This window comes from Oenanthe melanoleuca, chromosome 3, assembly GCF_029582105.1.
Source record: "Oenanthe melanoleuca isolate GR-GAL-2019-014 chromosome 3, OMel1.0, whole genome shotgun sequence".
NCBI lineage: Eukaryota > Metazoa > Chordata > Aves > Passeriformes > Muscicapidae > Oenanthe > Oenanthe melanoleuca.
The window spans coordinates 107,935,584-107,948,531 of NC_079336.1; the positions used below are offsets into that span (position 1 = coordinate 107,935,584).

General features: G+C 44.9%; 1 long non-coding RNA gene across 1 annotated transcript; it reads left to right on the forward strand.

Annotated features, from left to right (window-relative positions):
• Positions 1-3,838: 3,838 nt before the first annotated feature.
• LOC130251404 (uncharacterized) lies at positions 3,839-12,583 on the forward strand. Its single transcript, XR_008840144.1, has 3 exons — positions 3,839-4,236; positions 10,785-10,901; positions 12,372-12,583. It is a non-coding gene; the product is annotated as an uncharacterized LOC130251404 (long non-coding RNA).
• Positions 12,584-12,948: the final 365 nt, after the last annotated feature.

Sequence of the window (12,948 nt, forward strand, 5' to 3'; positions counted from 1 at the left end):
GAGCTCCCGGTGCCTCCTGGAGGTGGCTGCTCAGCTCCCGGGCCAGGCTGGTGCTTTGTGTGTGACAGCCAGCAAGCCTTCCCCATCCCTTTAATGCGTGTGGAAATACCCGCATGCCTGTGTGGCAGCTGCTTCCAAAGCCCCAACTAACTCTTTTGGAAGAGCAGGGCGTAAAGAGTGAAAGGCAAAAGAAAGACTGTTCATTTTTTTCCTTTGGTGCCATTTTGGATGTCATCTGTTACCTTGGTGACTGTGCTCAGCCCCCAAAGCCCCTGGATTGTTAGGGAAAAAAAAAAAAGCATGCTATTTCTGCACCGTCATTTATCACTGTCACCGCATAATGATTCCCCTCGCAGCTCCTTATTGATGTTTGTAATTGCATTATCTCATAAAGGGAGGGGGTGGCGGGCCGGGATGATCAATGGAGCCGGGCCGTGCATGCCGGGGTCAGGGGCTGCGGGAGGCGGCGGGGCCCCCCCGGCCCCTCCCGGCCCGGAGCCCCCCGGCCCCGCTCCCCGCCTGGCAGAAACAAGTCCCGGGCACCGCCCGGAGTGCGGCCCCGGCAGCCGGCGTGCAGGGCCGGTGCAGCTCCCGGCGGGGCCGTCCTGCTGGGACCCCCCAATCTGCGGAGAGGAAGTGGGGAAAATAATAGGGCTCTAGCAAGGGAAAAAAAATTAAAGTGGGTATAATGTGATTTAGCCGGGGGGAGAGCCATTGGTGAATTCTGCCCCCAAATGCCGAGTACCTGCCTGGAGGACTGCGGCGCGGGGGTGCTGCAGGGGCTCCTCGGGGCCCTTCCCGCAGTGTCCCCTCGGCCGCTGGGGACGCGCGGGGCCCGCGGCGCGGAGCGCCGGTCGCGCCGGGGAAAGGTCCGGCGGCCGGGACCGCTGCCGGGCGCACCGCGGGAGCTGCGGAGGGGGGACAGGACGGGCATAGGTCCCCTCGGCGAGGAGGAGAAGGTCCCAGAAATGCGGCTGGTTTCCCGCATTTCGCTGGTTTTTGTACCGGTTTCTTTTCGCCGCGCGCTCTTTAGAGACGGCAGCGCTGCCGCAAGCCCCCAAACCCAAGCAGCCCACAGGGGATTTTCCTCCTCTCCCTTCTCTCTCCCTTGGCTCTATAAAGATTACAACGAAGTAAATATTAACTCCTTTCTCCCCCTCCTCTCCGCGCAAAATAAACTCCATCCACTGAGCCCAAAAGTTCAAAGAATTATTTTCCAGCCATTTCCCGGAGGACGAGCCAGTGAATCCCATAATATGGGACTTGGGGGTACCAAAGTCGAGCCCGTGTAAGCCATAACAGAAGGATGCTGGTTTTGCCACAACCATCCTAGCCAGTCCTCGAGCCTCCCTTTCAGGCACCGCGCTAAACCGAGGGGGGAGAATAAATCCTCTCCTGCTTGTCCTTCACCGCATTGATCAGCTCTCTCCCCAGGTTTCCCCCTCTTTAATCTTCCCCTGGAAATTTAGCAGTGCTTTAATTTGGAGGTAATACAGCCTAAGTGTTATTGTTTTTTTTTTTTCCTATACATACATATGTAGGGAAAAGAAAAAACACACACACACAAATATATTTTTCCATATTTCCTCCAGGAATGAGAGCTGGCGCTACCCTTAGCCTTATAAAGAAACGCCGGTTGTCTACTTTTATGTAAACATTCATGATTCCAAATAAACTTTATAAGGATTTCAATTGGAAAGTGAAGCGGTCGGCACTGCGAAGACAGGGTACTTGAAATTTCAAATGTGAACTAATCCAAGTTAGCTATTTTCCCCCTTTTTCTGGTCTGATAGTTTGCAATCTGGAGCTCCATACATTGAAAAAAGAAATATTTAGTGCCATAGCCCACGGTTAAAATAGTGAAAAATTAGTCTCGTTTCAGAAATTATTTATTTATAGAACGAACATGATTAAAACATAAAAAACACACAAACTGCAGCTGCAACAAAAAAACCCCACCGTGATTTACGATTATTAAATCTTTGATTGCCATGTTAATGTTTCTTTTTCTACCTTTCATTTGCATTTTAATCTATCGAATCTTTACAATTTTGCTGCCTCCTACTCGAATGATTGATTACACATCTGAAAGAGGGGAAAAAAAATCCTAAGCTTTCTAGGAGAGCTTCTATTTTTCCTCCCCCCTTCCCTTCGCTGGTTTGCTTTCTGAAACCTTCCTCAACAATGTTAATGCAAGCAGGACAAATTAATTATGCTCTTTTAAATGTCAAAGGTATAAATAAAAATGCTTCCACACCCCCCACCCCCTCCTTTTCCTCTCCTTTGCTCCTGCCCCAAATGGGAATATTTTTCCAAGCCGCTTGTTTTAAAAGCAAGAAGGAATCACCCTGATAAAATACAATTAAAAAAAAAAAAAAAATACGTGCAGCATCCTGACTGTTAATAAATATTATCGCGTGGACATTTACCTATGGAATAGTGGGGAAAAAAGGACCAGAGAGGCAGCGGGAGTCAGGGAGCGGTGGTGAAAGCTCCCTGGAGCAGCGGCAGTGCTCTCCGTCTCTGCCGAGCCTTTGCTTTGGGGATGTTCCCCGTCCCCCCCAACCACTCCGCAAAAAAAAAACTCACACAAGAAAAGGGGGTGGTAAAGGTTCAGCCCCCAACTAGAGAGGACAAGAGAGGAGCATCCCCGTGAGCTCTTCTTCTGCCCTTGCCTCTACCCGGTGGGCCGGGGTGGGGGGTAGAAAGATCGGTGGTGTCCCCAAGTGGGGGTCCCACTGCTGGCAGGGGGTGCTCGGAGGGGTTGCCCATGGGGGACGCCTACCTGGGGGCTGCCCACCGGAAGACCCACTCGGGGAATGACCACAGCTGGACCCTGAGCTGGGACCATAAAGGGACCACCGTCCCGGGGATATCCCCCCGAAGGGATGCCCGCAGCGGGGCACCCACCCAGGGAATGCCCACGCGAGACGGGGCCCCCCGAGAACGCCCGCCCGGGGCACGGGGCTGAGGGCAGCCCGCAGGCAGGACTGGCACCTGTGGGGGCCGGCAGGCGCCTCTTCGGGGAGGAATCATCAGGAAAAAGGCGGGACAGGCGGCGGCGGCGCGGAGGCTCCGCACCTGCGGGCCGGGAGAGACCCGCGAGGGCCGGGCAGACAGGGAAGATTTAGAGGTGAAGAGATGGCAGATTGTTAAGAAAGTAATAGTAAGGTGTCCCATATACTACAGTTTTATTGTGGGGTAGTAACTACTAGATTTATTTATTGCCGAGGCAATATAATAAAGATAATGACCGCAAACTCAAGATAAATGCTTACGCCCATAGCTGGTCAATTCTTTTTTATTTAAGAGAGTGATCCGGAGAGGTGAAAGTCATCTTCTCCCGACCACAAATATCAGTCTTGGTTTCCACCAGGTTATAAACATGACATGCAAATAATGGAGCTGCTCTCGGGCGCGGAGAGTTCGGGGTCGGGGGTAGGGAGGTGCCCGTTCCCCTGGCATTACCCCTCTCCGAAGAGCCCGCAGAAGAAAGCATCCAGAAGAAACAACTGGAGAATGTGTCTCCCCAGGGGGGAAGTGGTGGGGGGGAGGTACGGCAAATAAACCCCCCACCGTCTCGAGCCCGCGGGGAAATGCCACTTGCGAGGGGAAGCGCCCGGGGGAGCGCCCCTGCCCAGGGCGATCGTGTGTCAGCCCCACAATGGGCGCTTCTACTCCCGGACGCTTTGATCCTTGCACGGCCGGGAAAAAAGCCACCTGACAGCGATCTGCGACGAGCGGGAGAGAGGAAAAGAGAGAGAATGACGGGGAAGAAAGAAAAAAAAAAAAATAGAAGGAAGAGTTGAGCAGTACAATTTCGTGGTTTGTACGCAGGGTAAAATTATAAGGTTGAAAAGCGCGAACAATCCTTCTCAATCTTTCACAACACCAGCGCTGCTCTCAGCCTTAACCAGAACCTCCCTTTCTAGCCGAACGTGAGTTATCATTTCCCCAGCCTCCTGCCTTCGCTGCCCTCGCAGAACGGGCAGCTGCCGCCTGCTCCAGCCGCGGCCGAGCGCATTTTCCGCGCATTTTCCGCGCATCTCCCCGCGCCGCGCAACCGGCCGCTTGGGCAGCGGGCAGCCCCTTCTCCTCCCAGCGCCGCAACTCGTCTGTCGCACTTCAAAGGGTGATAACCTAATTGCTTCCAGAGTTTAAAAGTAATTAAGCTATATTAAAGGAACTTAAGTAAAACCGGTTTGCCGCGCACTGGGTCCCCTTGTCCTTCAGAAGGTAAATTGAAATCCCGTTTCTGGAAAAACTGCGTTAAAAATCTTGCATTTATATAACGTATGCGAAAAATGTAAACAGATTCCGATTTTGAAAGGGTATGGGTAAAGTGGTGGTAATTATGTATAATTAACGCTGAAGAGAAAATGAACACATAATGGGTTCCAAAGATTAAACCATCTGTAACTATCAGGGGAACTTTTAAAGTTTTCTTTTCCTTTTTTTTTTTTTTCTTTTCCTTTGTAAAAAATACATATATTTCCTTTCACTAAGGATTTTTATATGTTAAAATTCAAGTTAGTGTTTTTCATCTCTGAAGTATTCTGATTTGAGAAACAAATCCCTAAAACGTTTCAGCAATTTTCAATCTACAACTTTGAAGATCATCCAATATAAAAATAAATTGACTGGTAATTTTAGCCATTATTAATGTTTGTGGCATTTAATTTAGTTAGGTGCTGGCTTTCCATTTTTGATTACACCATAAGGAAATTATTTTGCTAAGAAATGTTAAGATGAAATATAGGCATTCCCACACATTCTTTATATTTTTTTCTGGCATGTATTTATTATAGTCTAGTCAATCTATTTTAATTTCTAGGTAATGCATAATCACTGGAGCAAATTTTTTTTGCCCAGCAACATGTTTGCAAGGGTAGAACCAGACTGCAAAGATGTAGGTCCTGCACATCTGTACATCAACACCAGCAGCTATAAATTTAAATACATTTATCCTACTATCTCAGATCGACTTCACAGAAGTAAACCCGGTGCCTTTAACATTTGCAAAGGTAGGACTGGATCTAGCTTTAGCAACACTAATAGATGATAAGATGCAGTGTGAGCTGTAACTTCTGTCAGCAACTGTGCTTTTTCGATAACAGTAGTTCTTAAGGTGTGAAGGCAGAGTAGTTAAACCTCGTGGATGAACAGACTAGGTGCCTGACTATTGGTTTGCAGAACTGGTGGCTAGAGAAAATAAGTGCATTTGTGCAGAAAGAACAATTATAATTAGCAGGAACTGAAGTTTAAACTGCTCTAGCATCCACTTGAGAGATAGAAATTAATCTGCTCCTTTCAGTCTAGATTCAGGTCTGGTTCTGCTGCTGTTCTGGCTGTTTGGGTATGTGGGGGATGTTTTCTTCTCCAGGAGGAAAGGCTAGATACATCCTGTGGGGAATTCTCCAGCTGGCGGTTCAAGACAAGGTTTAGGTTGTCACTCCCACTCCCCAATTATTGTGTCTAGCTTGGAAAAGTAAATTTTTAAGCAAGAGTGCTGCTCTTTGATATCTGCCATACTGCAGAGGTTTATGTACAGCTTTAAATTAATTCCTAGACTCGCTCTTTTATGCAGAGGCCAAGAAACGGAGTCTCAGCTTGGCAATCCTGGCAAAGCCAGCTGAAGATGCTGAAGGCCCTGGAGCAATAAAGGGGTTTGCTCTTCAGGGGACAATCTACTTTAACTCCAAGAGCACTTTTTGTGCTGCTCGCTCCCCAGCCTACCTGGAGGAGGATGAGCTGCCAGTGGATCCCAGCCCAGTGACTCACCCAATAACTTTTCCTGAACAACATCCATGTTGTGCAGACATCAAAGTGAGTGCTTGGGCAAATGTTCATATGGGAAGGGTGTGGAGGAGAACAAGGCTCAGATGGGGATTGTAACCTCAGGAGCTTACTTTTTGGGGATGAAAGTAGTTGTAAGGCCCAAGTACTCATAGAAACTATAGTCTTTCAGAGCTATAAAATCAGTTTGCTACTGAAGTGCTCAGCTATTTGCTGATGACAGCACAAGGGCAGCATGTGCAGGCAGGTGCAACCATCCCTGGCATTGACCAGCATCTAACAATGGTGGATTAAGTCAACTCCTATTCGGGTCCTGATAACTCATGCAACACCAGAAACAGAAACTTCAACCAAAGACTTTTTCCCAAGCCTGGGAAATCCCCTGCAAAACCACCTGTGTTCAAAAAAACTCATTTTTCCCCTACTGGTGTCCTGGATAGAGAAAAAGGATAAGACCCCCACAGTTTGTCACTGTCTTTACCAGAGTAAATTATCAGAATACTTCCCTTTCAAATGTTTTTTGATGTACTAATCATCAAGCAGTCTGATATAGCCACTTTATTCTTTTGGGGTACCTAAGTGTCCAAGCACAAGTTGAACAGCAAATCAGTTGGATTTCAGCTTCCAAGGACTCCTTGGGTGATGCAGTCAGGGGTGGGTGATACTGCCTGATGGGATGGCAAACTGGCTCAGTTTGCTCCTTGATGGGAGGTGCTTTGTAGTGAATTTTCTTTTCCCTGACTTGTTGAAGTGAGTTGCTGCCCGTGGTTTGAGTTGGTACCCCTGACTGCTGTGAGCATTGAGATAGTGATGAAAAAGCAGGCCTAGGTTTTTCCCTAAAATGTTGCTCTCTCAGTCCAAATGAGTGGGATTTCCACCTCCCTTCCCAGCTGCTACCCACAGAGGTATTTTGGTGATGCATGGCAATGAGGCTGGCCTGGCAGAGCTCCCACACAGCCTTGGGTCCTAGAATTGGGAGTAAGACCTACTCAAACCAGACTGCAGCAGAAGCTGAAACTGTCACCTACATTTTCTTTACTAGCTGGATTGTTCTTCTTAACAATTCCACCCCACCCCCTCCTTTCTTTCTTCCCTTATCTTAAAATTCCTTTGCCCAGAGCAGAATTAAAAACAAGCCCTGTTAACGAAGGGACCAGCAATATCTTCCTTGGTGGCATTAAAACCTCCTACCTGGCAAATTAGTCCTCCTGCTACCTCCTTCTTTTCTTACAAAATGTTTTCTTTATTGCAACTTGTTAGTCGTTTGTTACTTGCACAATAATTGCTCAGCAATAATTAGAGAGATGTTAAAGAGGCCAAGTCCAGGTTTGGACCCAGATTTAGTTTTCTGTTGAATTTGAGGAGTTGTCTGGTTACTGAACGGTAGCCAGGACTTGCATTTCAACAGGGTATTGTGGGATTTTTGCCAAAATCTGACCAGCTCTTTCCCTGAATCCGTGTCCACACTGTATCAGAATAGGGTGCATGTCCAAATTGAGAGGCAAGGGTTCTGCTTCATTTAGCATCTGTCTCTGCATCTCTACCGAACCTGGCAGCCATGGTTTGAAAGCAGATTTCCCTCTCCTTTGGGGCCACTGTTCTCGCTGAGTGGAGGGCACTATCCTGGGGGCCATAAAGGATCTCTGCTGCTGTCCAGCTCAGACAACTGCTGGTTAAAGTCTTTAGCTGAGCTCTGGGATCACGGACTAGGAGTGACCAAAATGTGCAGTTCAGGCATGTGATAGGAGAATTCCCTTTTTCTATTATTGCTGTGTATCTCCTACTGGATATATTGGATATACTGCCCAGGGACAAAACTGCAGTGCTTACCAAATTTCTCTGCCAAGCACAGGCATGTGGCTGGTGTCAGCAACAAAGGTAAAGCACTGAGGCTTCTGCAAGGAGCACGTCGTTTACACCAGTTAACAGCAGGTAGCAAGGACTCATTTTGGAGCAGTGGAAAGTCCCTCAAAACCCACAGAGGTGGCAGCCTGAGGCTCTGTGACGTGGTCTTTGCACAATTGTCTGAACAAGTTGCTGGATGTGGCGGGAACAGTTGAGGTGGAGATCTTTGTCCTGGGGAGGAAGAAGGAGCCCTTTTAACCTCTCCATTCCCAAGCCTGGCAGGGACAGCAGTGCTGTGGTTCCCCTCCCAGCTTCCTTCCTCCTGCCCCAGCCACAAGTCCCAGGGCCTGGGCTGGAAGGATATCTTATCTTGTTTATGTAAAGTGAGTGCTGGAGGGGTGAGTGGTTCTTTCTTTGGCAAAATGTTCTCAGGCTGGGGACTCACCTCCTCTGCTAGAGATGGAGCAGCTATGGTCTGGGCTGGCCTCCTTTTGGGGTGGTGGGAAATTTGGCACAGAATAAAGCAGGGAATTGCAGCTCTCGGACTCTGGACTGTAGTTGGGAAGCATGGATTTGGATGCTGGGACAGGTCAGCATTTCCGTTGGGATAGACACCCCTGTTTTTCCCAGCATGAGAGCTGGGAAACTCTTGTAATGAAGAAACTGAGAGTGAGAAATAACTGTAATTTAATTTAATTTAATTTAATTTAATTTAATTTAATTACATTTTATTTTGTTTTATTTTGTTTTGTATTTTATTTATTTTATTTTATTTTATTTTATTTTATTTTATTTTATTTTATTTTATTTTATTTTATTTTATTTTATTTTATTTTTAATTTAATTTAATTTAATTTAATTTAATTTTATTTTATTTTATTTTATTTTATTTTATTTTATTTTATTTTATTTTATTTTATTTTATTTTATTTTATTTTATATTTTTTAGCAGGCCTTTCCTTGCATTCAAATGAGAAGACATGTAGTCATGTAGACCTGTTATTAGAGCAGAGCAGGGTCCTTGGGTCTCATCATCAGCCAAGTGATGCATCTGCTCACCTCTGACCGAAGAGGACCAGGCACAGCCTCAGCAGCTCTAACAAAGCTCTGGCAAGGCAGGCGAGACAGAGGGATGTGCCATAAAATTTCCTACTTGGTGGTGCAGGCTGCAGCCCTGCAGCCCATGACCTCAATCTGCTTCAAATGGACTTTTTACAGCCTTACATCACTGCAGCCTATCCCGTCTGCCCCCTTACTCTCAGCCATGCTAGCCACTAGATAGGCAAAGAGTGAGGCTGATAATCAATGATTTTTAATACAGTTCTTGATTTAAATCACTGTGGCTTCTGCTTTCTAAAGTTTCAAATACTTGACTGATGCACTGTGTAAATTTTATATATGTGTGTATGTATTTATGGATTTATATTTTAGTCTATATAACAAAGGGAATTCTCATTACACATCTAAATATCTGCCCCATTCTGGAGGCCTCCAAAATCGTTCAAGTCTGTGTTGCTAACAGTATTACCATTTGAATGAGGGAAGTTCAAGCTTTTATCAAAGAGATACTGAGGGGCTGTTCCTTGAAGAGTTTGCCATCCTTCGGCAGCATTTAGCATTAAACGCCATTTAGTTACTAGAGTTAGAAAAGCCCTTCAACAACAATGGCAACAACAACTGTAATTAACAACAACAACAACAACAACAACAACAACAACATCAATAAAATCCTTTGCTTTTTACTTCTTTAAACTATCTTTATGAACTGAGTTTCATGGTGGCATTAAGCAAACATTATTCAGTGTCATTAAGCAACAGTTTTCTCCCCTGAAAAAATGGGAGTACTGAAGTACTGAGCAAGTGAGCTGAGTTTACCAGGGAAAGACTCTGACCTTGCCATTCATATTCTCTAGGTGGAGAAGCCCCAGTTTGAGGTGCAATGAATGTGTAGCCTTAATTTTTTCCATGTGCACACCCCATGGTGTAACACCATGCTTCAAATTGAGGCGTGAGGAACTCTTTTTAGTCCAGAGCAAAGAGGAACTTGGTGAAAGGTTTCCTGTCTAAAACAGGTAGACCTCACAAGTGTATGGGAGGATGAACTGTGCAATTCAGAGTACCGAAATCTCTGATTTATTAAAGCTCTCCAAGGCCTGCAGTCTTTAAATTAAAGGAGATTCAATCAAGACTGCACTTTCTGCAGCTAAAAATTGGGAAATTTGTATGTTGATAGCCATCTAGGGCCTATGGATGGCTGTTTATTGCTGTTCAGAGACAAATTCAGCAGAAAATTTGAAACTGTCCCCTGAAATAAAGGGGTAACCTCCAATTACCCCCAGTGCAGAGGAGAGTTGGACTTATTTTTGTTCTATTGCCTCATAGTCACAGTGGATGCATGATAGTTATGTGCAAGTACAATTGGCTCATAGTTCCAGTAACACACAAGACATCCTTTCTAAAAATTGCTTTTTAAATACTTATCTTCCCTCTCTTTCCCATCCTTCCCTACTGTGTTGGGCTCAGCTATAGAAGTTTCTCTGCTGGGGATGTAAAAACCCACAGAAAATGATGGGATGTGTAAGAAACAACTTGTAACTGAAACTACTCTCTCTCTTACAGCACACACAATCAAAGAGGGTTGTACTAACTCCATGGTTAGATGAAATAAGGCCTTTTAAGGAGTTGAATGGAGCTGTTTGTTTTCCCTCTTGTAGCCCTGTTCCTCCAAGGCATGCTGTCATGCTCACCGGACCTGAGTTTTATAGGTTGGACTGGAGTCTTTGACAAAACTGAATTTACTTTAAATGACTGAAATTAGATACTTATAATCTGAAGTAGCAGCCTAGGGGCTCTCTTGTGTATTATCCTTCACTCTCAGCCCTCTGCTTTGTAGTATCAATGGAATAATTTGTTAAGAAAGTAGAAATATAAGCAATAATTCTGAAACTGAGCAGGAGCACAGACTAGCCCTTATTTTGGCAATAATTGTTGTCTTCTAACTTGGTATGACAATGTTTCTTCAGTGAGCAGCCCCTTCAAAACATGATTTTGTTAAAATTCTGCTTTCGAAATTATGGTTCAAATAGTATTTTTTTCTTTGCCCTACTTTTGTGACAACACCACATTTTTTCTCTACCAATGAGACAAGATATCCATGGCACAGATGGGCATTCAGACTGGAGAGAAGAAGACAGATTTCTTCCTACCCATGGTGACAACTTGGATGCCCACTTTCCAACCAATTTTCCTGGGAAATTGAGGTATTCATGTGTCTCATCAGTGCTCAACAATCTTTCCCGGCAATCTCACCACATGCCACGCTCTTCCACATCTCTAGGTTGAATATTTCAAGTGGTTTAAATTGAAGTAGTTTTATTGGCATCAGAGACAGATTATATTAACTGAGGATGTGGTCCTTTGTAATTTTATTTTTGCAAGATATTTTGGCTCCAAATCACCCAAAATTTTATTCTGTTGTTGGTAGCATGAAAATGCCTACAGATGAAGGAGATTTCATAATGTTTTTCCTTATATACATGCATGGATGCATACAGAGACTAATTGATAAACATGTTGGGTTGAACTGACGGTATAAAAACTGGCAAGGAAAATGTTTAAATATAAGGAAAAAGTTAGGAATATCTGTCTAACTGAGGTGTTCTACTACTTACATTTTCTTGGAGCACTTACTTGGGTGGCAGTGAGCACCTTCAATTGACTGAAGGTATAAAGTCCCACTAAGGTGCTCACAAGAAAACCTAATGCTCTTGCTGGTTCAACAGAAACTTCTCAGCTTTTTGGCATGATTGGGTTTTGATGGATTTAGATTATTTAACAACAATTCTCTGTTGCCCTGCATTTGGGAGATCCAGCTCTATTTATCTAATTTTCTGATATACTCCTTCAGGAAGCCATACCTGAATTTGTCTCCATGTCTCTACACAAGCATTTAAGGAATTTCATGAGGATTATTATTAACAGACTACCCAAGAGTGACTTTCGTATGAGGGCAAAGACATATCCTTATGCTGGTTCACACACACAGGCTGTGCTCCAGCCTGTAATCCAGGCTAGCACTTCACACTGTTAAGCAAATGGATTTGCTACAGGATGTAGAAACAAGGAACTGCACAGTTTGGAAAGGAAGTGATGCCTTGAAACCTCTTTTTTTAGGATGTTTACCTGATGGTGTCTTCACATGTGATTGAGTTGCAGCTTATCCGTTTTATAACAATAATCATCTTTGACTTACAAAACTGTGCTTTAGGCACATAAAGAAGTTGTAAAGCTTTTTCAGGTGATAGGGCTGAGCCAATCAGATGCCTCTTTAGTACCTACACCCTCTGCAGCTGGACTTGAAAACTACTTTTGTGAAGCGAGAGATCAACACATTAATTTATTGCAGTACTGCACAGTGGGATTTTGGCATGCCTTGCTGCAGATTGGAGAGCATCACATCAGGGCTCTCATATCACTAATAGAACAGACACATCAGTCATCAAATAGCACAGCTGAAAGGTCTCTCTCTTTATGCTGGCTCTTGAGGAGCTCTGTAAAATATAAAAACCTGGGGCTATCAGGCTCATGCACTGACGCTGAGGTGGGATGGGGTCAGGGAATGGTGGATGAGGCTGGAGATGTACATCATCAATATGATGGCAGGAAGAACAGGAAAAAAGGTAAGCCCTAGTGGAATCCATCCTTTGCCTTTGTCACATTTCCCTTGCCAGAAAGCAAGCACTGTCTCTGCATCCCAGCAGTGCTGAGGCACAGCTGCCTTTCCCCTGGCCTTGCTGCATCCCAGGGAGTGGAGCGAGGGAAGTGTCACACAACTCTGCTCTTCCCACTCCTCATCCCATGCCTTCCTAACAACACGTGGCAGCACCACTCACAGCCTCCCCAAAGGAAAGGAGGTACCAACACATTGCAGCCCCAGCTGCAGAAATGGGGCAGCATCTCCTCAGGTGAATGGCTGTGTTTTGTAATGCCTGGACATCAAGGGGCTGTGCTCTTTCATTCTCTGTTTGCCTCAAAATAGTGCTCTGTAGACTGCGGTGGGAATGGAGATTTATTTAGCTGCCCTTCCTGAATTAGCTCAAATGTTAAGAAACTCTTAAAGTCGAGTTTTAAAACTTATCTATTTGTTAAAACAGTTCTAAAGGACAAATTTAGCATTAGGAAACATCATATGGATCCTATGGAAGGCTGGTAAAAAAATTAATTAATGAATGGATTACAATGACCTATAAATGTCATTGTTTCATCTCAAAGATATATTGGTACTATAATTTTTACTTAACTCTTTCA